At 40.2% G+C, this 25,996-nt stretch overlaps 1 protein-coding gene across 5 annotated transcripts in view; it reads left to right on the forward strand.

The window, feature by feature from the left end:
* LOC125770758 (serine-rich adhesin for platelets) overlaps nt 1-25,996 on the forward strand; it is a 58,244-nt gene that overhangs the window by 6,945 nt on the left and 25,303 nt on the right. For 4 of the 5 annotated variants that reach the window (XM_049440711.1, XM_049440716.1, XM_049440713.1 and 1 more), the window contains exon 2: nt 15,262-16,089. The gene's annotated coding sequence lies outside the window, so the exon portion shown is untranslated. Of the gene's footprint in view, nt 1-15,029; nt 16,090-25,996 lie in introns of those variants that run through there. The other variant, XM_049440712.1, reaches the window with a different exon arrangement.

Genomic DNA, 25,996 nt, shown 5'->3' on the forward strand with positions numbered 1-25,996 from the left:
TACACGGTTATAATTAATGTGCAACTCAAAAATAATCATATGCGAACGTGAAAAGGTTGTGTGTTTTCGATTAAACCGAACCCCGCCGGTAGAAAGGTAATCTACCTCACGGACTTCGTTCAAGCTTCCGGCAGCTTCTACTTGTACACTGTCAATTTGGAACCGTGTCGTCGATGATTTACAGCCTCCCCCCGGGTTCGTCATCGATGTCGGTAAGATTGGAAACACGGAAAAATGGTACGTGACCGGGTAAGATCTCTCCGACAACCCCCGGACAGTTCCGTTATGTGTTCGGAAAGGAAGGAGGCCGTTTGTTGTGTGTTTGCTTACGGGTGGCGTTGATGGTGGTGCTATTAATTTTTACTGCACCGCGCGTTACTTACCGATGCGGGGTGATGACGATGACGATGTGGGTTTTTGTGGTCCAATTTTTCCAATCGCGGCAAATTTTGCGGTTGTCTCGCACAACAAACCGGAGTGCGGTATCCCGCCGTGAAGTGAAAAGCAAAGCCGCCAGACTTTGGTAGCGAAAGAGTTGACTGGCTGTGGTTTGAGTTTTCCCTACTGATTAGCGACTTAGGTTGATCGGCATACTGGGACTTTTGGCTGATAGAAAGTAAAAGCCGCTCGACAAAAAGGGCACGAAATGGAAATTTTTGTGGGTCCAAACTTTGTCAGCCGTGATTGTACCCATGTATGTGTGTGAGTCTGTTTCTATTGTACAATCAGTATCAAACTCCCCCTATACCAACGGTTCAATAAAGCTTACCAATAAAATTAACAGTAGGCTTCTGCTTGGTGGGAAAAGTGAACGAAAAGAAAACAAAATCGATCAATCGATGGCGACTATTGCGGCCGTGGCGAATGTCTGTGTTTGACGAGATGAGGCTGTCTGGTGCAGTGTACTTTCGAATGAAAAAAGGGCACACTAAATGCATGGTCCCAGCTGGTATTGAGGCAGCAGAAAAGCCTTGGTGACAGGCAGGTAACGAGCCGCTTAACCACGGTTAGAAAGTGATCGTAAACGAAATCGAAGGAATATCGGTGCAATATTGGTGAAAATGGGACGGTGGGATGGTTTCCATTTAATAAGTAAGATTTTTTTAATGCCCTAATGGCAGGATGTTTTATCTGACTTTTTATGAAAAATTCGATTCGAACAAAATCGATTTATTTGATAAAAAGTGCAACATATCATGCAACGTTGATGCAGATTCTCAAATATGTTGATTTTGAAGATAAACCGTTTAATAATTTTATAGCACAAAATTTAAGCAAATCAGGAAAAATTTGATTGATAACGCCATCTATTGCAGTCAAATAATTTTATTTATTATTTTAGTTAAAGTTCTCTTTTAAAAAGTCGTCTGAAAAACCTAAAAGTTGATTCTATAACTGTCAAGTTACGTGGGTTTTTGTGGAACTCTGAGGTCTGCTATAATAGTGCTACTCGATGACTACCTGTATAGTATTGTCATTATGGCATCGTTTAATTCCATCTTCCATAACAACACTAAGTAATTACCCTTTTCGGATGACTTCAAATGACTCCTTTTGAACGATCACCATAATCATTCACGAAAAAGCGCAAACTAATCTCATTACCAAACTCCCCAAAACTTATACTGAGCACTGTAATTTTTCTTTATTTGTATTTTACCGACTCTGTATTTTATGGCATATTTTCCATTTTCAATGTGCCCACATTTTTTGTTTGCGCTTTTATGTAAGCAAAAAAATACTCGTGAATTTATGCTGAAATGAGTAATAAAAAGAAAAAATACATCAACACAAACCAACATTCCGGGTGTAGGATTGTGTTGTAGGGCAAAACAGAACCCTTCACGAATCAATCATGCTTCAATTTAACTCCCTCACGCCTTACGAATCCTTCCCACCGCGCCCCTTTATATTCCCTTTCCGTGGGACACGTTTTGGGCAATTTTTTACTCGATTATTCCAAGATTTTTCCAACCACCGGCGGTGCAGCAGTAAGACTTTCAATTTTAGCGCGTTACATAAAATCACACAAATCGTGATCCTCTCGATGCTGTTGGTACGATCCAGCAAAACCATTGGCGATCGAAACCAAGCCGATCGAAATCGTAATCGAACGATAGGGAAACACGGAAAATGGTGTGTGACGAGGTTACGAGAAGGATGAGTGCGCGTGTGTTGGAAAAAAAAGCGAAAACTAATAATGAACCAACTGTAACGCTAGCTGAATGGTGCGAAAATTAATCGTCTGGAAGTGGCTCGTCCACTGGGTGAGATTGATTCGCTTGTTTGCTTTCCAGTTTTAAGGGGCGATCATACATTTTCCAACGTCAATCGCTTCAAGATCGATCAAGATCGAATTGGTTTTGCGCCAGCGTTGGACGGGGTTTTTCTGAGTGTCTGTGACGCGTACCATAATTTCCCACACACCGAAACACATATTCGCACACAAAATTCGGTAAGATTGAGGTTCCGCTGGCAAAGGGTTGCAGAGTTGCGCAAACTGTTGTGTTGTAATAAAAGCTGTTTTTTTGTTTCACTTTTCAAGTAAAGTACGTTTCTCTCGATTCCGCAATAAATTAATTTTAGCAACCAAATGAATAAAAAACAATTACTACTTCAGGCCTGTTCCGTCCAGTTGGAGTTTAATTAAGTCGATCTTTATGTTGTTAATGTAAACTTTCCCCGAAAAGTGGTAGCATAAGCAAAAACTAACACATAAAATGATGTGTGCAGCATTCCGATTACTCATAAGAGGTCTGGTTAGTTAGTATAATTGTAATTGGGAATATTTCAGATGCGTTTCAATGCAAAACGATCGTTAAATTGATTTTATAGTGCTTAAATGAATATTATGTATCGTATTAGGGGTCATTTTTTGGCCAATAATAGGACAACCAGATAAGGTTAGCTAAAGTTTAGCGAATTTATAGTCGTATTAAGCCGAAAACAAGATTTTCAACTAGTGTTTGATTTAGAAAATTAAAGCATATAAAATTGTTCTTGTCTAGACTCCAGAGCAACTCGTCAAATTTTTATAGCAATATCTGCGTGATATAAATGAAAATATTTGTCAAAAAATGACATTTTTCTATAAAAGAGACTTTGCAATTGAAAACTACTATTGAACTTGAAATATTTCATATGAATATAAAAATTTATAGCAGAAGCTGAAACAAAACTTCTGTTATCATCAGAATTGTACAAATCTTTTCAAAGAGGACTCATGACTCGAAAGACACTTCACTGAAGATTCATATGAATGGCTCTTCTCAAACGAAGATTACTGTACTTTTACCAAGAATTCCATAAATAATTGGATTCCAATTCGCTGCTACAATGAAACAAACTTACCGTGCAATGAACCCTTTTGGCCATACCTCTTTATAGAGCATGAATCGTTCGTAATAACATTATCGAGTGCTTTGCAAAGCAAACAGCAATGGCTAAAGCAAAACATAAACAATCAACTCGAGCGTTAGCCGTGTTGCCTTTTCCCGTGTGCACTCTTCATAAATTTACCTCCATTCATATGCTTTCCGTACGTTGCTTCGTCTGCCAACGATTAACTGAAGTGATACGAAGGAATTAGCCGAAGAAAAGCGAACTGAGGTAGTTATTCTGCCTGACTGACTGAAGGAAGATAGATCTATCGGAGGGTGTGCAAGGTTCTATATTGCCCGGAAGGGTCCGTTTGGATCGTAACGAGATTCATCCTCGTTTTGGAGCACAATGCCCTGTGCATGGTAACTTATGCTGTGCCCAACATTGCATACACTCGGCGTGATAAGGGAACGTGAAACCATTAGAGCAAAAGCACCTCGTTTTTTTGTAGCGAGGACGCAAATAAAAGCAAATGATAAGAGAAGAGCGAATAACAGTGAAGCAAACGAAAGAACCTGGAAGTAAACGATATGCATTTTTCATGCGCTTCCGTCGCTCTGGAATGGAAGTGTGATAGCGTGCTACTACTGGACAGTGTGACGTTGAAGGTATTGAAGCTTTCGGTGCCCAATTGTATCGTGAGTGTGGGAAGAGTGTGCTACGGGCGCCATTTTTTTTCTAGGTTAGACAGTTGACCGGGTTTAGTGTGCTAAACGGGCATATTGTAGTCACTTATTTACCTGAGGATAGAGGAAAGCAATTGGCGGGAGGTCGAGGAAGGAAATTGTGCACACGAGATGAGTAGCGCAAACATACTCACATGTAGCTACGAAAAACGGCAGCAAGGCCTGCATTTTATCGCACCGAGCAGAGTACGCCTGCACAAACTGTACGGTGATAGTAGATACGATAGCGTTGATATATGATGGTGATGGTGGATGGACCGAAATATAGTAGAGCCCTGGAAATGGTGGCATGGTGCTGTGTTCATATGCATGATAATATGCAAAGATAACGTGTGGAGGGATGAACTGCACGAGATCTCCTCCACGGAGATACGAGTTTGTAGGCAAGATAGTGCAAAACCGGTGGTACATTTTTTTTCTCAAATGTATTGTTTTGTTACGTTTTTTTTGTCTTGTCAAATGTCCAGAGTAGAATCTATTTGTGGACAGACGAACAACGGAGCATGTAGTTAGAGCACTTTGCTACTGTTTAACCATTTTGTCACGTACCTGCAGTTTGTCCTAAACGGGGCCTGTGAAAGAATAGCAATTAGCAGTGGTACTATTATCCAGAGGAAGAAAGAACTCACGAGAAACTCGTAGAGGAGTTCTTCATTTCTAAATGTTGATTTTACACTTCACACGATAATGGAAGTGTATTTTTTATGTCTTCAGACAAAAAAAACTTTGTTGAAGGTGTCTTTATAAGAAGTAATTACTTGAGTTCCGATAAACTTGCAAAATGGTTTCTTTGGTGTCTGAGCAATGAGCTCCATCATCTGCTTGCATTACATGGTGAACAGCCTGAAAGACTTCTAGCAGCTTTATGAGTTGAGTCGTGCGGTGTCATTCACATGGCGTGATTAACCAACACGTCTATGTTACGCTCCAAGGGATTATTGTTTTGTGGATACTGTTTGAAAGATCTAGAAATATTCTTTAATTGGGGAGTAGATATTTGAAATGTGTATTCTCAAGATTTTTTTTAATTTGATGAAATACTCAGAATATCAGAAGATCCTTCTGTGTCTGGGTGGTCATTCTTGGTTGAAGCGAAGTGTTACTAGAGTTCTGGGGCGAACTTTACATTTAATGTTACGATTTATTCATAGCAATTCTTAAAAAGCTGTCGAGTTTTGGCTAGAGCATGAAAAAATGATGCAATAATTGTGACCATTTTCTCCAATATTTGCCACCATGAAAATGCTATTAGCGAGTGACTTCTCATGCCGGACTCATTCCACTCATCTACCAGCTATTTCTTCCATATCTTGCACATCTTACTTAAAAGCAGATCGATGATCATTGCATTAGATGCATTAGTTTCGTAGAGATGATCAAATCGATTCCAACCCATTCCAAACTCAAGGTGCTCCACTTGAACACCATTTTCACAACTCTGGCGCGAAAGCGTCGTTTCGCTCGGACATCGGACTTTTCCGGCTGGAATTGCAAACAGAAAAAAAAGAACAACAACGAAAATCCAACACACATACCTCGCACGGCTTGTTTCGCGTTTATGCAACATCATTTCGCATGTTCGGTGCAGAAATCCATGGCCAAACTTTCAATTATCGCACTGTTAAACCGTTTCCACTTAGACACCGATCAGGCCCCCGGGGGCGGCTGGTTAAGATGTGCTGTTGGATCTTTAAAGTGAAATTGATCCACACACACACATACGGTTTGGGGTCCATTTTTCGCCGTTTCATCGTGTAGGTTTTGTACAAGCTGTTACATTTTTTACGCGATGCCAAGAAGCCACACCGTCGATGTAGGCGAACGGGTAAGAGAGGTTTTTTTGTGAAAATTTTCCACCACACCACACCTGCCTTCCCTATCCAGTTCATTCTTCATGCCTTAAAGAGAAGCTGATTGTTGCATTTTCGCGAATGGAAACGTTGTGTGTTTGTACGTGAATATGGGTTTTCCTCATCTCGCTTAGTAACATCTCGTGCGAGTCGGCTCAAGTGTGGTGTAAATAATCTTTTCCAATATGGATCCACACCTTTGCGCCCAGCCACTAAATCGTTTACTGTTTAATGAATTGCATTGTTTCAGCGGCCATCGCGGTCTTATCACGTAGGCCTTCTCTTGCCTGAAAATGGAGGAGTGAGTTACAACAACTGCAACAGCTGCATGTTCGCCACTGTTGTGTGCCTATCGTATGGTGCAGGCAAATGGAAACGTTTATGATTTCACTCCCGGGCACTAGTCCGTCTATCGGCGGGTATACACACGCGGATCCGTGGTACGAACCATTTCCACCTCGGTGCGTTTGTGATAGCGTGTGGAAAGAACGCAATGGAAAGGAGTCGGGAAAATGGGGGGGGGGGGGGGGGATTGCCATCCGGTTGAATGCATACTGTCCGGATCCGTTGGATGGATTTGCCACCTTTCCTGCACACTCATCCTTACCCGGTACAGCTCACTTGAACATTATCGAACGGTTAATGTGCAACATGTGCTATCTTCGGGTGTTGGATTTTTTTTGCCTCTTTCTCTCTCGTGTGTGCGATTTTTGCTGTGCGATAGTGCGCCATGGTTGGGAGGGTAGAGTCAGTTCATTATGTGCTAAGATTGCATGGCTGATGGGAGGCCCATATTTTCCTCGCCCAAAAGTGTGGAAGCTTTTATGCTTATATTTCTGGGAAGAGTAACAGCTCTTTTTACCGTGCATTATGTGTGATGAAGTGTTTTGGTTTGCCTGAAGATCTCTTCGTTTTAAGTAACCACTCGAAGCACGTTATTGTTTTCCAAGAGTGTGTTATTGCTTCCATTCTGAATAAGGCACGGTGCCGTTCTTCGAAGGACGAAGTTGATAAATTGATGAGTTTCTTTAGACATACATATATCCTATACAGTAGGGATAGGATATAGCCTATCAACAAGTGTGTTTCAATATGTTAATAAAAATATCATTCTCGTTAGCTGGTATACGGCAAACTATTGCGGTTCCAACTAAAGAATAACTCAACTAAAGACGACCCCAGCAGTGAGAACGACTATTTTATTAGCAATCCTCAACATTCATTCACACTTTCGGTAAACGACAAGTTTTTAAGTATTTCCAGTATTAGTATAAGATTCAGGATATATAATTATATCTTGACAATATAATCAGTATTTGATACAAACATAACAGATGACAGATCTGACAGAAAGTTTATGGCTTAAATTTTTCTACCAGTGAGTGTTGAACTCGCATGTGTAAACATATACTAAGATGTTGACAGATCAGATGTTTGGTTTGATAAGCCACAACACGGTATTTACTATCAAAATAACACCAATCGATGCATTTATTTTGTTTAGCTTTGTTGGCTTTTCGTTTATACTTGATATTACGACGCAAACTATAAATACCATACGTCTTATGATATTTGAAAGAGTGTTGCTATTAGCGTCTATCAACACTCTTAGTGTCCAAAACAAGTTTGACCACTTATTCGCGAGGAAATGTTTCGTTTTCTAGCTGCAAGATATTAATCGATACAAGTTTCAAACGGTGTATGTCTTATCTGTGTCCAAATGTGCGTCATTCCCATTTCAGCCGATTGCCCTATCAAATTGGCAAGATTGGCAGCTCCTGTACACGTATCTGCAATTAGCAATTTCCTTTCCTGATTCGTTTTATTTAACGTTTCGGTAACGGGATAAGTAAAAATGAAATGAAAATAGCTAATCATGTGTGCAAACGCTATCTGTTAATATATGTCTATTCTTTATCAACAAGAGCACCAAATTTCATCATAATTTTTAACTTTTACGGACAATGAAAGGTCTGTTATGTTACCTCAACTGTATAAATATAAAACTTCCTTTTCTCTATGGGCTTTAGCGCATCATGGAAGATGCTTCTTTTGGAAACGTCCATCACACACGGTGGGAAGAGAGCATTGAGAGATGCTGGCTTGGTGCTTCACTACCGAAAAGGGGCCATTTGCGTTGAACACACTAAAGGCTTGGCACTCGCCTGAAGAAGACCCTATGGCGGAAGTGATTGTCATGTTAATTGGCATCGTAGACGCGAACACGGTCGAAGAACTCTTTTCGTTCGAGACTTTGTTGCTCGGTAAGAAAATTTACATTCCCGATCACACTTATCGATATTTGCCTTGGAGGAGTACGGGCATGAGAGCATTTTGCAACTCGAGCAGTTGCAGTCGAGAGTCATTGAACGTTAAATTGGCTGAATCAACGAATGGAAGTATTTTTTTTAGTTTACGGTGGAGTAAGAAAAATATTTGGCTTATAAAGAATTCTGCTGTGTTTCCTTTTCCTTAGATTCTCATTGAGTAAACAAATGCAACATTCTAGTACATTGTTAAAAAAGTAAATACAATGAACATTGGTTTGAAGCATTTTAAGAAACATTGGTGAATCCGTGTTATATTGCAATCAAGTTGGTTTAACGTCACTCTTAGGCATTGGTTCTGAAGTAAATAGTTAAGTCGTTAAGTTTTGAAAGTGTTCATTCAGCTATATGATAAAAATCAGAAATCATGACATTCTCGTTCTTAAAACATTCTACATTGATGTTTCCCGGTGACATTGTGCCTGCATGAAACAAGCTTTTAATGATATTGGTACAAGCACCTGTCGGAAAGGGGTTCAACATTATTAATCTCATAAATCAGGCAGCAAACGGAACTTCGCTCACTGCTCTGTTCTAGCTCTTGCCGTTCGCCATAAATGCTTGGGCCAAAACTCCATCGCACCCTCAACCTGCTGTGCCGGCATTTATCGATATTCCTCGGTACCATGGCTCTTTTCAAACTCTCGGAACCAGCCTGTCGTTCTCATTCATGTTTCCCAGCATAATTCCATCGGCAGGTAGTGACCATGGTCCCGCTTCATTTCCAAACCTATCCATCGGACCCCTTTTTGGTTCCTACCTTGTGCTTCCTGTGTTTCGGGCTTGGGTTTGTTTACACTTTGCCCTTCACCTAGGCAACGCCGCATTGCTCAGTGAGCTATATGTATCGTAACTCAAGCCCAACGAGGAATTTCTGCTAGGCTTTCTAGTGCTCGAACGGAAAGCGGGTTGGATGGTGCAGAACATTGTAGCCACTATTCTAATGAACCATTTTTTTTTTCAATGGAAGGTAGCTAATCCGTTCAGGTGAAGCGAAAAAGCATTAGAGAAAATGCCTATAGACGTACGGTTTCCTGGGTTAAAGGCTTGAAACTGTCTCCGGTTTGCTTCAGGCTGGCAGGAACTTGTTTGGCACTCTTTGACACTAAGCCCACGGTGATGACGGGCCCGGTGTGCGAAACCGGGTGTGCAAAGCGGCAGATGCTCTGCAGCATATCAACTTTAGTGCTTTTAATACGCTTATAAATCCAGTTCAATAACCTGCACCGGGCCTCCGATCGGTGGTGGTCTCGTGAACAACAACTAAAAGGGATGAAAAAGAAAATATATAATATGCGGGAGACTTTCTTGGGGTCTCGCCGGTGAAAACTTGCGTCCAGAGCAGCACACCAAAAACCGGTTGTGGCAAGAAGTCGCCTCCAGGTTTACTGTTCCATTTGCAACGCGAATGCGAACCTTGGCTACGGGGTCTAAAGGGAACCCACCAGCCACAAGAGACGAGGGTTCTGGAGGTCTTGCTTACGTTTTGATGCCGCTTTACTGCCATTACGGTTGACCTGTGCTTTGGGAATGCTCACCGGAGCAGGGATTACTTTTGAAGGGAGAACTACAGTTAGTGTTATTCTGCCGCCGGGAACTTCTGCCACGATGGAGTCGGAATCACACCAAGCAACACGCACACACTTTCGGAGTGTTGTTGGACTGGTACCACAACGCCCACGTTCTGGTCGGTGACCCACTTTCGCGCTCAGAAGTTTCTCCGGTGAATGGAGTACATTCAATTCGAAACGTTTGCTGTCGATTTGTACGATTGAGAATGGAAGGAGGTTGTAGGGAATGCTTCGCGGCATCGATAACTCGGTGGTCTCTGCGAAGAGATGACAGGAAAGGACCACTACGACGTGTTAATGTGCTGTCATCGTAAATGTCACGAAGATACTGCCAGAAGTAGGATGTTAACTAGCGGTACCTGAATGAGGCTTTGCTGGAGGAAGTCTTGAAATAAAGTCGTTGGTGTTATTGAACGTATTTATCTGTTTACATAACCTCATTTGATTAGATTGTATCCATTTTCATTGTTTATTTACATCTCCTTGGGGTTAGTGGAGTTACTTTCCCAGTTATCGTGTTCATATATTGTTCGGTTACATTTCTAAGCGGCTGTCACCAAAATCGATAAACAATGCAAATCTGTAACAACCCTTTTAAACAAACATGAATGAAATGATTGGTTTCAAAAGCTTTAGTTCGCAAAGTCCATGAGTCGCCCATGACTAACTGCTTGTAAACCTACAGCGAGACCAAGGTCTTTGATTTGACTCATCAACTCAAACAAGTATTTGCGGTCATTAACAAAGTGATATCGTTTCCAGCAGACTGCCTGACTGGTGAATGCTTGCAGCAAAGATATCGTTACTATGTACACCAGCAAAAGGTACCTCCAAGATCAAAGCACATTACTAAAAGGGGAGCACTTGTGGGTCCGCAAACCGTGAAGATGCACCGCACTGAAACGCTGTTCGAGCGAAACCACCGAAAAGAATGGCTTTGATGAGGCGTTCAAGAAGAGCAGCACCTCCACAGAAATAAGAAGTCTCTACAAAGAGATGTCAGTGATGTTGTTATTTTTTGTGTTTTCTTTTGCTTAGCAATCGTACTTCAAGTACTCGGGTTTTTTGTTGTTGTTGTAAGCCTTTGTGGTTGTTTGAGCAGAAACCTGTCTGGAAGGGAAATGAGCTAAGACAGACCTTTTCTCTTCCCGCATGCTCCCATTACGATCGCCATTTTGTTGGCAACGTTCTTGCGTGCGAGCGAACGGAAGAATGAAGATTTTAATCACATTTCTCAAGCTTTTCGTTAAAGCTCTGTTTCGATTTGGTTGGTACGGTCTCAAACATCCAACCGCAGTAATGAGTCAAGATTTGGTTCTTTGCTGTTCTAGTGAAACCTGAAAGCTGATTAGTGATCGTAGGTTCACGATCGCACACGATCTCTGTTTTGCTCGTAATAAAGCCTATCATTCGGAGTAGACACGAAATGGGAACGGATTGCTGTTTGGCAACCATTTTAAAACCATTCAGCTTGATCGTGATCGTGAACAGAATAAAGAAAAGACACATAATCATGGATGGTCACGGTGCATTGGATCGTAAAATGAGAGGATTGCATGAGCTGATCTCATGAAAGTCGTGTTGATGAGCGTACGTCTTCGGACTTTGGGTTTTTGAACGATACTTTGTCATCAATGGAGTTACATTTGTGGAGGAAAATTACAATCATGATGGAAAAGATGATGAAGTGTTTAAAGGAACTTTAAAGTATATTTTTTGGGAATTATCGATTTTTGTGTATGGGTTTACTGATGACTGATGACATTAGTAAACAAACTAATATTAATCTGTCAGTGGTATGTCACAGCTGTCAAACAAATGTCAGTGTATAGTTTTCTTCCTCTTTGTCGCATAACGAGTTTCTTTTAATCACGAAATAAGAATCGTTTCTCGACCTTGAATGTATTACACTGAAAGGCAAGACACATAACATAACATGGATAACATTGTAAACAACTCTACTACACTACAAGCCACATTGAAGCAACACAATTGAGAAACAATCAAATGTTTTCATGTAACATTCTTCCTATCGCATTTTATTTACACAGATGCAGAATCGATCCATTTGTTAATGCTGATGCCTATACACAACTTAACCTAGTACAATCGTTTCTTTCCGTCTCGTCGTGTGCCTTTTTAGCAGAGGACTTCTAATTTTCGCCTAATATAAACTGCTAATCGCGAGAATGCGCACTAAATAAATAAAAACGTACCACGAAAACAGCGACGGAATGCCTCACCCTCGGTCGTCTATCGATCAAACGACGGTGGTTCACCGTCACGCAAAGTACTACCATCAAGACGAGACTTTGTGTCGCATCGGGTGTGTAGTGTTTAAGATTAGAGGCCTATCTATTTTTCGGTTTTGTTTTTATCAAAAGTGGATAACAAATCGTTTGCGGGCATGATACTTGCGGGACGCTGATTTATGCTGCAGATAGATGTAAATTGTCACTCATCTTTCTGTATTGGTAGCAGTAAAACGAACCTTGTTTATTGGGTTTTATAGACACTTCAAGCAACAGCTTTTGCGTTTACTTATATAAACGAACGGTTTGTTGGTTTATGGCGAAAAGTGTATCGGTTTGAATTTTTTTTTTCTGCACCACTTTTCTCTTCCGCCCATGCTCACAACATTGCTGATGAGTAAAGCCGGCTTTTTTTTGCTGGGGATTTTTCGGTGCTACAAATAAAAGCTACATCGCTATTATGATGGAATGCCTACAACGACAGTTCGAGGCGAGGTGAAATATGAATCAACGCACATACATTTTCATGGTCGTGGATATTTCGTTCGCGGTCGCGACGAAGCAAAAATGGTTGTCGGAATCGTGTTTGGAGCGTGCTGCGTTCAGTGGCACAGTAAGCTATCCTGGCACTAAAAAAAAACCACTTGAACACTGTTCGGAACACCGATGCGACCACAACCGAAGCGCGGAAAAAAGCGAACACTGCGAAGGGACAATTGTGTTTATGATGTTGCTGTTGCCTTTTTTTCGCTCTTTACTCTAACCAACCGGCCGGTGTATGTTGTGTTTATTTGCGCGGTTTCATAGCCGATCGAGGGTTGGCGATCGCGATTAAGGGATGGAAATGGGAGGGAGGTAAGAGGTGTGTGTGTTCGGTAGGTCAATGAGTTAAAACGAGCAGTTATTACCAGCCCACAGCAGTGGGACGGACGCACGTGGACCAGCGACGCTGACTAAAAAAAGTCAGCTGGAAAATTTCTCCTGACGTAGCTTGTTTTCATCGTGATCATTGCCTTTTGGTTGTAGGGTGTTTCATTTTTAGTAACAAAAGCAAAAAAAAATAAAAATGGAAGCAAAGCAACAAACTGAAGGTGTATGTTTAAAAACTTAGCTTCAACCTGCTTCAAACCCGCTTCGATTGTGCTTTTTTGTGTGCCAACGATGGTGCCGAAAGAAGCATCGGAAGGGGGGAAACCGGTGGCAGGAAAAACATAATAAAATGTTAAACATTTTCGGTTTGCCTGACGGAACGAAAAGTTTACGTCTGGTAAGTTGTGTTTGAGCATTATTAAGTATGCGAACCGAACTGAAATCGGTTTTAGATGAGCACGAACGGGGGGCTTTTTTTTTGGGCAATGAGTTTTCAGTCCACGATGGAACGCCCGGTAGCGTTATTATCGGGGTTCGTCCCGGAACGCTCGGGCTTTCTAATGTACGCGCATGGGATGATACTTGTGTGGAAATGTGGTATTTCGAGTGTTAAAATCCGGTAGCCAGTGGCAAAACTGGATGCTTGCATAACACGGTTTTTCGATCCAAAAACGGGCAGATGGATGTTCATAATTACAAAAAATTAAATTACCTGCTAAAGGCACACACACACACTCGTGGGGCAAACCGTGAAGATGATTAATTAATCGTACATTAGTGAGTTAATATAGTTGGGAATATTAAAATTATGTATCCATGGAGGATAAGAGTACGTACAAAATTGTTATTAAAGAGTTATTATAGCAAACGATTCATTATAGCACATCAATCTTGGTTGTTTCCATCTTCGTAATGTTGTCCGGTATCATTCTCTTTACGTGATAAGCTTATCGAAGGAGAATAGGTAACGAGTAACGAGTAGGATAAGCTTACAAATTCATTCATGAGTTCATTTTAGTTCATTCTCTTATTTTAACGGTACGATTAAAATAAGCTCTACAGGGGTTGCAAAAATTAAATTATTAATAATTAAATTTTTAATTTATAAATAATAGAAACACGTAATTTTTCTAGGCAGCAATACTAACTTTTTTTATTATATCTCTTTCCAGATTCTACTTCGACCAGATGATCAAATAATCACATCCGATTAGAACAACACAAATAGAAAGCAAAACAGCTCCGCAACGCGCCTTGTTTAATTTCATCAGCTTATCCATCGATAATACACTTAGCATGAAAAACACACCCCTCTAAATTTGCATACTGATAGGCAAAAAAAAAATAGATATTTTCATTTATACCGAAGCAGCCAATCCCATCATTCACATTATCGGGCCTGAGCGTAACCGCTACGTATCGCGCGTTATATGTTTTGGTAATTAAATTTCAATTCGCATCATTTTTTTTGCGATACACGGCTTTCTGTTCGCACAAGCGAAATCAAAATAATAATAAAGGAAACTTGGTGGTGCGTCGATGATGGTACTGGGCTGTTTACTGCTGCTGCTACTACTGCTACACACTGTGCCTATTTGTCCATCTGCAAACCTTTTTCTCCAAGAAGTGACGAGTGACGTGAGTGTGGGTGAACATTTCTACGAAGATTGTGGTGCGCTAAACAAAAAAAAAACACAAAGCTGCAGGAAAATAAATATCATCCCCTCATTTTAGGGTGCGAGGGTGCACACTAATCAAAAGTTCCCCTCGCCCACTTCAAACAACACCTGGGCGGGTGGCGTTGGTTGTGCCTCGGTCGTGAGGGGGTAACATTTAATTCGTCAAAATCACTGTTATTTTGAAAAGTGAATCAGTTTGCCATTCCGAGGAGGGCTTAACCTAGATAATTCTCCCCCTACTTATGTGTGTGTTTGTTGTTCGGTGTTTCGGTTTTTCCTTTTTCATCCTTCTCAGTAGCAGTTCGGTCGTTCTTCTTCTAAGATACGATTTCCAGCACCACCATTGAAGCCGGCCGGTTCCGGTTCGCCGGTGACGTCTTCATTTAGGTACTCACGGAGATACATCCTCCCCCCAAAGGTGTAACCCTTCTGCACTTACCGTTTTTTATTGGAAGGAAAACACGAATTGATTCTCTTTAGCTGCGCTCGAGCAACGTGCGTTTCATTCTCGTAGAATTCCGTGTAGCATCTTTACGGTGCTGCGGTTTGCGGTTTTTTTTCTTCGTTCACACTTAACGCTACATCTTTTCCGTTTTTTTTATTCTACCCCTTGTTCGCGTTTTTTTGGGGGGTCTTTTATTATAGCAAGTGAGAGAGACAAAATAGTAAAACAGAAAAAAAAACTATCAGTGCAAAGAGTAGTGTATGCGCCACCTGGCAGCAAGACGAGAGAAAAAAATATATAGACGATCGTACCGTGGGCCGATCAATAGCGGTGAAGTGTGAAATATCGGAAACCTTCCCCTCCCAACGAATGGAAAACGCACCACCAACAGCTCAGGTGGACGGTGGTGCCAACCAGTGCTCCTATCGAGGCCAACGGGAGTTTTAAGAGCCTCCGTGCACCCGCGTACTTGCCTGTCCGTGTGTGTGTGAGTGTTTGTGTGCATAAGAGAGTGTTACGTGCGCTTTTCCCGAGGTTTTTCCATCCATAAACGTGTGCGGGGTTTGAGGGTGCTAGGTGTGGTTTGGCGAAGAAAAGAAGTGTACGTATATGGTGATTGTGTGTTGTGGAAAATACAAAGTGTAATTGATAAATGTAGGCTCAAGCAGTGGCGCAGGTTCCGTCGCCGTACGCCGTATTTCCCTCCTCGGTTCTAGGCGTGGTGGAAAAACACCAAATGAAAAGCCGCCCAGAATAGTGTTAATCAGCGCGAGCGTGTGTTTGATTTTTTTTTTCATGTTCGGTTGTGTGTAATTTTTATTTCTCGATCTGTTCTTTATGTGTTAGATTGTTGAAGTGAGAAACAAGTTTTTTTTGTTTACTATTTGGTATAATTTTCTACAAATTTACCACCCCATACGAGGTGGTGTTACAACGGGTTAAGAACAGTGAAGCTATTCTGTGTAGCCCCAAACCTGGTGCAGCTGCAACATTTTCAAGCGGAACGGAAACATCATCAAACCGCCAAGGTAAGAATGGAAGATAAAAAAACACCCTTCGGGCTTATTTAATATTGTTGATAAATTGATTTTTTTTAAATGGGAAGGTAATGTTCATAGGAAATATTTTAATCCCAACAAACTAAAACGCATATAATTTCTTCGTACTAATGAACCATTAAGGTGGGCGCATTAGGATGGGTTTATAAAACAACGTAACGCACCGTAACGACTGCACGTATATATTTTTATGTTTTTTTTACTTTTCATAATTAACTGTTCGATTTGCTTTGATGGTTATCGAACGAGCAGATGGAGAAAAAAAAACAGAAGATGAAAAAAAACTTTGTCCGCCCCATGTTACCTCATATCATGGTAGGGAAAATGATTAAAACTTTTCATTAGTTACATCAATCGAACAAAAGGAGAAGGAAAATTTTTCGGTTAGCTATGTTCGCTTTTTAAATGCAGAAGAACTTATGCAATTAGTTTAATTAATCTTTTTTTTTACCTCATTAGATTTGTGGGTAATTCCGAAGATTTTGAGATATTTGCTTGCACATAGATAATAATTAAAATTGTTTTATTGTATAATAATGTTTGGACTTCTTGCGATTGGAATTTTAGCTGCGCCATGTTCTGGCCTTTCAGACCTAACCCCAAAACTGAATGCAATGAAAAAGTTTTTATTGTTCCCTTGTTTAGCCGTTGTGAATGGCTTTTTGGTAAGGGAGTGGCTCTCCGAAGTTAGAAGGTTCGATGAGCAATCGCACATTCTTTGTACGATGCCTAACAAGCCCATCAAGTTGTTCCCCTGTCGTTGTAACATGTTGGTCCCAGTACCCAGGTTGACAATTGACAGTTGTGTTTGAATGGTGTACGTGCGTGTGCGTGTGTGTGTGCGGTTAAACGCTAGTTGTTCGGCATTGTGTACCGATAATTTCCTCCCATCGAACATGGCTGGGAGAGTCTCATGTCACGAGGGATGCATAACATCACCCTGTTGCGAAAATGCAACCCAAAACAACTGTCCCGGAACGTACTCTTGCTGCAGACAGTTCGCCCGGGGAAGGGACGGTTTCATTGAGGTGCGGCACAATGTTCTGAACGCTGATTGATTGTACGGCGAAGGGAGATGGTGTATATACTTGATACACCAAATTAAAGTGAACTCTCAGACATGGCCGCCGGGTGGAATTCGCGGCAAAAGAATGACGGTTGCATCGGGCATGATAACAATAATCATGAGGTAACACTGGTGAAGGAGATGACGGTGAGGTAGAAGTAGTGATTGAAGTTGATCAGCATCAATTTGCCGGTATGCTGTGTATCTGGTCAACATCGTGGTCTGAAGGTCGGAGTCGGTCAATATGACACAAGTGGTAGTTGACTGGTGTTTGGCTACATGTGGTGATATCAATCATTGTAGTAGATCGTACTATCGTGATTCGCTATTGCTTTTTAGAAAAGAAACGATAGTCATTTAAGCTACTTGCATGACCTGTTTTTTATAATTTAGATTATTTTACGGAAATGTTACACAACTTTGCTTTATTAAAATTATTTAATTACAAATGGTTTTCTTAAGTAATGTGCAATAAGTAATTTCCTGTGTGAGATTCATTGTGGAAATAAAAAAAATAATAGAATTATATTTAGTCCCCGTGAAAAGCGCTACCTGACATACGAGAAGTTAGAAATTTGACAGCTCAGTAAGTTTATAGCACACAATTAGTTCAACTCCCCGAAATATGGATTCACTGGTACGCGGATTTTGACGTTTGAGAGCTTAGTGATTTTATAGCACGAAATTCAAGGAAATAAGTAAAAATTTGGTTGATTAAATCGGAATTATAGCAGATGAACTTAGGCATAAAATAGAACGACTTAACCATGGCAAACAGAAAGTTTAACTAGAAACAAGCATTTTCAAAAAGTGTTCTTATACAAGAGATTTCCTTCTACTTTCACAATCCATCATCTTTACACAACTATTTTAAAACAAGAATCATTTATTTATGTTAGATTACAGATAAAAGCAATAAATGAACACTCCGAATGGTTTTTTTTCCAATGTTCCGAATCTTTAAAGCAAAACCCTCTATAGTGTGAAGGTATGAAAAACATTTTATAGAGCGTGAAACAAGAAACTGCATGCTTATGCAAATTGCATCCTGCAGTCTATGCTGCATTGTGTCAGCCGGATGGGTAGGGCTCCGTGAAGGTCATCCCCAAACAAGTGTGAGAACCATGCAGCCACTTGCTCGCCCCGGTGACACTGGTACCAACCATCGCCAAATGCATCGCCAACGGACCGAAGCACTCGGTTGGAAAACCAACCACCGAACGGTCTTGTTTGCACCTTCAGGGCCATCCGGCCCGTCCACAATGATGTGCCAGTACCGCCCGAAGATGTGCGCAACCATGGATGCGAACCGGCCACAGAGATGCTTACGAAAGCCACAAATTGGCGATCATCTTGGTTTGTCTGCATTTGGAATTGGTCTGGCTTTCGACACCCAGGTACGGTACTCGAATTGGCTCGAGGTCAAACCGACCGGTCACCGTTCGGTCACTTCGCATCGTTTCCATTCGAAGGTGGTGAGTTTTTTTGGGGTTCTGTTTTTAGCCACTTTCCGCTTCAACCGGTTCACTTTCCGGCTTGTTCGGTGCATAATTTTTCTCCGCTTTCGTCAAATGCGGTCTGCTTGCGGGTGGTGCCGGTGAGACCCGCTTTTGGCTGTAATTATTTGCGTAATATGGTGTGAGCAACTTGAAGGTGAGGTAAACAATTGAACAAATCCCAACGAAAACGTGGCAATTGGTTTACAAGCTTTATGGAATTAAAAATTAATTAATTTACAGTTAAACATAATATTTTTTAATATAAAATCTCGTAAATAAAGAAAACTAGCAAAAGAAAATTCAGCGTAATGAACAGAATATTACGAACAGAAGTTCACCAAACTAATCTCCGCAGATGCAAATTGCAATTGTACGCTTGCTCCCCATGTCGTTGGGTCAAGCAGGGGTGATCATTAAAATGTTTCTCACTTGCCTTGAATTTTGAGCACTCTGCACGTCGGTTTTGTAGCGAGTGGGTGCAAAACGGTGCAGCCGGGACGCTCGACTGCCATACAAAATCTGCATCCCATTACACGTTATTGCACGAAAGTCCTGTGCCGGCTTGAATGAACAGTTTGCCCTTTTTATTCTAAATGCACGTAGGAGTGTGATATAGGGTGGAGTTTGTTAATTTCACGATTACACCCTGGGATAGCTGTAGCCAGTAGGTCAAGTTGTGGAAGCACTGTGTTCTTCCCTCGGTGTTTTGTGTTTTTGTTTGCAATTGTGAAATAACGTGACGGATGCTCATTAAGGATGGCAGAAGTAGTTCTCGCAATGAGCAAGGGTTCAAATTATCTCCACAGTCCGCGTTGCATGTCTAATGTAGAACAACCTGATGATTTTAGATAGCGAAAATGTTACTAATGTGCTGGAATGCAAGTTGGAAGTCTTAGACTTAGGGTAAAGAAAGTAAGTTGATGGTAGTTATGTTTAGCCTATATAAATATAGATTGTCTCATGATAAAGCAAATTCATTATGGACAAAATACACAGATAACACAGTGACTGTGGCAGATGATATCGCCAAATCTGTAATAAATGCATAATTATAGGCTATAAAAGTATTTAATAATGTTTTATATCAATTTTAAAAAAATAATGAACTATGCTATAATTCTCCTGCCATAATGAGATATTGTACAGGTGGTGCAAAGCGGATACTAGCGATGAGATTAACAAATCTTTCTAGTGAGTCAACTCAGAGTGAATGAGTCGTTATTAGGAGTCAGTTCGTTTAACGACTCATTTCGGAGTAATAAAAAAACCAGGCATAAATCTCCTAAGGCTATAGCCTTACTTATATTTTTTGAGTAATTTAGCAAAAATTTAAAAATTGATTTATTTTAATGCGAATTTGTTACAATAAGTTTCTTTTCACTCAAATAATGCTTTAAATTTAAAAAAACATAAAAATAACAAAAAAATTAAAAAAAAACTCGCAAATTTCATAAGGCTTACCCCTTATGATTTTTTGAGCATCTTATCAAAATTTAAAAAATTGTATTATTTTAATGCAAAATTGTCACAATAAGTTTCTTTTTACTCAAATAATGTTTTAAATTAAAAAAAGAATAAAAAATTAGAAAAAATAAAAAAATATAAAAATTTAAAAATTTCATAAGGCTCATTTTTTCACCAAGTTTTGCCTATAACTCGGTCGGTATCCAACGGATCACCAATCTTTAACCTGTGGTCGATAGATGGCAACAATGGCTACATTTTCTTGTTGGACGGCCATGCCCTCAGATGTCTCTGCCAGAAGTTATTCGAGGAAGCAAGTTTCACACCTTGTTTGTGAAAATGTAAAATTTTCCTCATTTTTGCACCAATTTTTGCCTATAACTCGGTCGGTATCCAACAGATCGCCAATCTTTAACCTGTGGTCGATAGATGGCACCAATGGCTACATTTTCTTCTTGGACGGCCATGCTCTCAGATGTCTGTGCCAGAAATTATTCGAGGAACCAAGTTCCATACCCTGTTTGAGAAAATGTAAAATTTTCCTCATTTTTGAACAATTTAGCCAAATTTATAAATGTGATATATTTTAATGCCAATTGATTGCAATGAGTTTCTTTTCACTCAAATAATGCTTTAAAAGAAGAAAAGAATAAAAAATAATAAAAAAATTAAAAAAAAAATTTCAACTCGAAAATTTCGTAAGGCTTACCCCTTATCATTTTTTGAGCAATTTAGCAAAATTTAAAAATGTGTTGTATTATAATGCGAAATTGTTACGATAAGTTATTTTCACTCAAATAATACTTTAAATTAAAAGAAACATATAAAAATAATAAAAAAAAATAAAAAAAATTCTCTAAATTTGAAAATTTCCTAAGGCTATATCCATAGCATATTTTCTGCACATTTTCGTTTCAACTCACGTTTTTATTATTTTTGCAACTCGACTTACCACGGCTACATGCTTACACTCATGAGTGAGTAAGTGAAAAAAGAGTCGCTAAAACTCCTCGTTGTGAGTGAATGAAACTCGTTCAATACAACGTTTCAACTCACTAGCTCACTCTTACTCACTTTGCACATCTCTAGAAGGAACGCATAAACATTAATTTAAAAATATATTGGATTGAATTATAAGACATAAAAGACATCAAAGTAATTAAAATTTTATAGCACATTAGTATTGTGCTATAAAATCATTGAGCTCTCAAATTTTAATACAAGCGTATTCGTAAGAGGTTTCGTGTATCTTGGGGACTACCTGTATTACAAAATAGATCTTTTTTAATAGCTAAATAAATCTCAATATCTTAGGTAAATAAAGAATAAAGAGTAAATGCATTATGAAGACATAAAGTTATAATCACAAAGAAGAGAAAAACTCCGTTAGAGCAATCGAAACGTTAAGCTTATGAAGCCATACAATTGATTGAATCGTTTGCAAAGCAGAACACCACATTAGAGATGCAGCACATGGCTCATGAGATGCAAATTACTATGTGCGTAATGAACGCAATCACTTGACGTTTACTTTGCTTCACAGCCTCCACCTCGTCCGAACCCACTACATCGAGAAGTCAATAGCAATCAACAATAGATTACACGATCACCGTCCGAGACTCAGAGGAGGCTCTAAAGGAATAAAAAAAAACACACAGTTCTAGCTTGATAAATTGTAGCACAGTGGGCCAGTTAACCTCTCAGGCTTCAGCATACCGAACGGTGCGTCTGGGGACCTTCTTTGCATTTTCTCACGGAACACATTTTCTTTGTCGATTATCGCAGCAGCGAACGCCCTCACACACGACATCTCATAGAATTGGTAAGGCAAGGCACATAGTATCGGCTCCCGTTGTGCGTATGCGTGTGGGATACGTACTATTGTTGGTCAATGTGGAATGTGAGCTTTCCAAGACAAAAGCATCCAAAGCATATCTACAGAGCCCTGCCCCAGGGGTTCCATGCTCGGTTGTGCAATAGAGTGTCTTGGGGGTTGGGTTCGACGGGTGAGAAAGAACAACACAACTGTCTCGAAATGGTACCTTGAAACGAATGGCGTAGTGACAGAGCAATTATTCGATCATTATTTCCTGGGTTGGCAATTTAGCGCAAACGTGGAGGACTGGACTGGGCGCTTATGCTATGCGGTCAGTGGTCGATTTATTTCGTCATGGTCGAACATACGTGTGTTCGTGTTCTTACGCACAAGGTGTGGATGTCTGTGTATGCCTTTTTCGAAAGAGAACTGGAAACCTCTTTTCCATTCCCATTCGAGTGTGGTTCGTCGTTCCGTCTCCAAAAAGGCAGAAGGGCAGAAAACTTCAAGGTCGTTCCGCCTTGATGGGGTTCGTTTTTGGCCGTGTGCGGGAAATGGGTACGTTGTACTCGACGCTATAAAGCCACACGTACAAGAATGCACGGGTATGTGTGCGGAAAAGAACAACCAACCATTAAAACAAGAAACAGATACACGTGCACAGGAAAAAAAATCCCAAATTCCATCCCAACTAATAGCACCAAACCAACAAAAAAAAAAGGTTGGGAGGAAAAACTGAAATCAACTCACTCAAAACGCGCTCTAATCTGGTGAGTTGAAATGTTTTTCCGCTTCAGTTTTATTGTGTCGGGTTTGTACGGTTGGAACTGATTCTGTTTCCCGCTGTTTCGTGCTGGAGCATTGTTCGGCTTCGCAGCATACATGGCGTTCTGGGCTGATGTGTTTCTTTTTTATTTTGCTTCCTCCATTCAAACCAAACAGCAATCTGTGCAATTGCTCTGTGGTGCGATTAAATGAAAAGAAGCAAAAAAAAGCTATGGAAAATCGTTCAGCAACGGTTAGGAAGCGGCCAATAGGTAGAATATAATTTTTCGATTTTAGAGATTTCCTACCGAATCTTGTTCCCTGGTGGTTGGTTAAATGGTGGCTCTCGTGAACGGAAGTGAGTCGCGAGAATTTTTCGAGACGTGGAAGGAGTACTGTACAACATAGCCGGATGTGTTTCGTGTGGAGCTAGAAGTGCTCATTCAGCTATTTGAAACGTATCTGAATGGTACATGACAGGAACGAAATGAAATTGTCAAAAATGGAAGATGCGAGATCAAAGCACAGCAGAAATAGCAATGACTTTCGATTTCGTGTGTTACAGGAAAATTTGGTTTCGCCCAAGAAAAAGGCAACAGGTACCAGCATAGACAGAAAAGGCGGCTTTGTTTTATGGCCGTTTAAGGGTTTTGATGATTCATTTGTTTTAAGTTGTTACTTATTATAGCAGTGGATCATCCATTATTTTATTTTGTAATTATGAATAGCATTTAAGTTAAATACATAGTGCTCATAATGTTTGATAATGGAGGCTACAGACTAAAATATTTATTTTAATAAACAGGATTTCTTAAAGCCTTTACAAAAAAGGGCTAAATACGCTTAACACTTAATATAGATAGATACACTATTATAGCAGACCGCGGAAATTCTCAAATATCCGCATCTTGAATTTCTGTGTATCGAATCTGTGTATCTGTGTACCTGTGTGTCGAATCTCGAAGGAATTTCGTTTCAAATTGACAGTTATCAACTTTCTTCTCTGTTCGTCATGTATTTCAGTTTTTTTTACGGTTTTGGAGGTATTTAGGGGATTCTTTGTGCTTTTGTAGAAATGACCTAATACTAAAAACAAATATTGAAATAAAAAAAACTGACTGAAAACAATTTTGTTTTGATACGCATGATGTTACATTTTCCAATTGCACGTAATTCATCAACTCTATCCATCTTCCTTACTCATCGCCAAATGTGTCGCTTTACGCTCTATTTCGTGCCAAAATAATCATAAAAAAATACAAAAACCAGAGATTGATGCCAATAAAGCTGGACACACTCTTCACACCTCGCTGAACCAGTAGCCTGTGACGAATTTCGGCAGTCAAACACTCAATCAACTTAAATCGATCCTCATCACCCTTTTACGCATACTGTTCTGTCCGGGTCCGGGTCTGCCGTTTTTCGTCACGAAACTATCATCACATTTTCCGCACCACCCGAACATTACTGCCCCCCTAGTAGGGGGTACACCGGTACCGTTCGAGTTTTGCAATGACGTGCGAGCCTCATTTGTTGTAACTATCTTAATCCAAGATCGGCGATAGCTGAGCACTTCGGTGTGCATGATGAAGATGATCATTATGGATGGGTGTTGAGTGTGTGTTTTTCTTTCCTCGTCTCGCGTTGGTTTCTTCTGCCAGTTTTTGGAAGGCTTTTGGGCGGTTAAACGAAATTTCGCGGCTTTCTACCCGAAGCCCGGTTTCGATTGTCCGACGAACCTTTCTCCCTCGAGCTTCGCTAATCAACGCACAGCAAAACTGTTTTGCGAGGCTTGAAGTTACGAACTCACCTTTTTTTGTGCATTTTCCATTGTCCAGTATGTGTTTCACCGAATGGTTTAGAGTACAAATATACAATGCTGCTTGAAATGTGTTTCTCTGGTGCGAAAAACCTCCTAAGACATGTTTTACTTTCTTCAATTTCGTTAGCTTTATCGGTGCGGTGTTGATTATTTAAAACATACACTACGCGCCACACTAGGAAAGGAAACGCATACGCGGACATCAATAAAATTACTCATTTCGCAATTACGGGAGTAAAATTATGTTGTAGTGAATGAAAGTGATGGAGCGTGCCGCTTTGGAGGTTTCCGCCTTTTTGGGGCCACCGGCTAATCAAATCAAATCAAAGCTCCATAGATGTTCCGGTGGGCTTTGTACCTTTTATGTTTTCTTTTCTTCATCATAATTTTGTTACGATTTGTTATGTGAAATCATCAAGATAAGAAACATCTACCTTAACGTTTTATGTACGTTGGGCATATAAAATTGATACGAATGCAAAGTGAACAAGCAGCGATGAAAGTTTCCCTGGGGTATTGAGATAAAAACGATACTCTAGAGTCTAGAGCACTAATTAGACACTCCTTTTTTACATTTTCGATACCAGATAAAATTGTGATGGTTTATTTTGAATTATAAAAAAGAAAATGTTTCGCTGCAATGTGACAATTCTGAGTATCATTTTGCCAAATTTTTGATTCCTATGTAAGGGTCTCCTATATCTCTTCCTATGTAAGGGACAGATTGGTCTTGCGTCTAAGTTCCTATCTAATACACCGACGGTCTTGGCTAAAATTTAACATAGACTGGACCAGATTCAGGTTCATACAGGTATTTCGGAGTTCTAGTGACAAAATTGAAATCATTTTCTGGACACTGTTCAAGTTGAACTGGAAAGAGTCCCGATAGATCTGAAATCCCGCGCAATTTCCAAGAATTTTTGTTAGGCTACTGAATAGATTCTACTCAAAGAATTGAGAATTCGCAAAATGCTCTCATCATGTATTTGGAGAAATCTTTGAATATAGCCACATGCATGTGGAGTTCCAGAAAGTTTGGAAGAATTCCAGATCTTCTTCAACACATTCTAGTTCAATTTGCACAGAATGCAGAATTGATCTCAATCGTTTCACTTGAGAACGAAGAACGAAAAATTAATAAAATAATTTTTGATAAATACTAAAGCTAATGCAAGAATAGCAATTGTCCAACTAGAAACATATTCTATTCCATGTCGCAAAACCGGTTACAATTTCTTTCCTCGCGGTGGTGTACATCACCGTTAATCGCCGCTTTCACCGTTTGTGGCACAAAATGGACGAACCGAGCCGTAACGCATCCGAGCCAGCCGTAGGTCAAGCGATGTGGTTTGCCGGTGCAGCAGCTGATTGGTAGGCTTCGGAAGGAAAAGCCCTCACCCTGTCGTGGCCTGCAGTGCGTGCACAAGATGCATTCGTTCGATAGC

This window comes from Anopheles funestus, chromosome 3RL, assembly GCF_943734845.2.
Source record: "Anopheles funestus chromosome 3RL, idAnoFuneDA-416_04, whole genome shotgun sequence".
NCBI classification, from domain to species: domain Eukaryota; kingdom Metazoa; phylum Arthropoda; class Insecta; order Diptera; family Culicidae; genus Anopheles; species Anopheles funestus.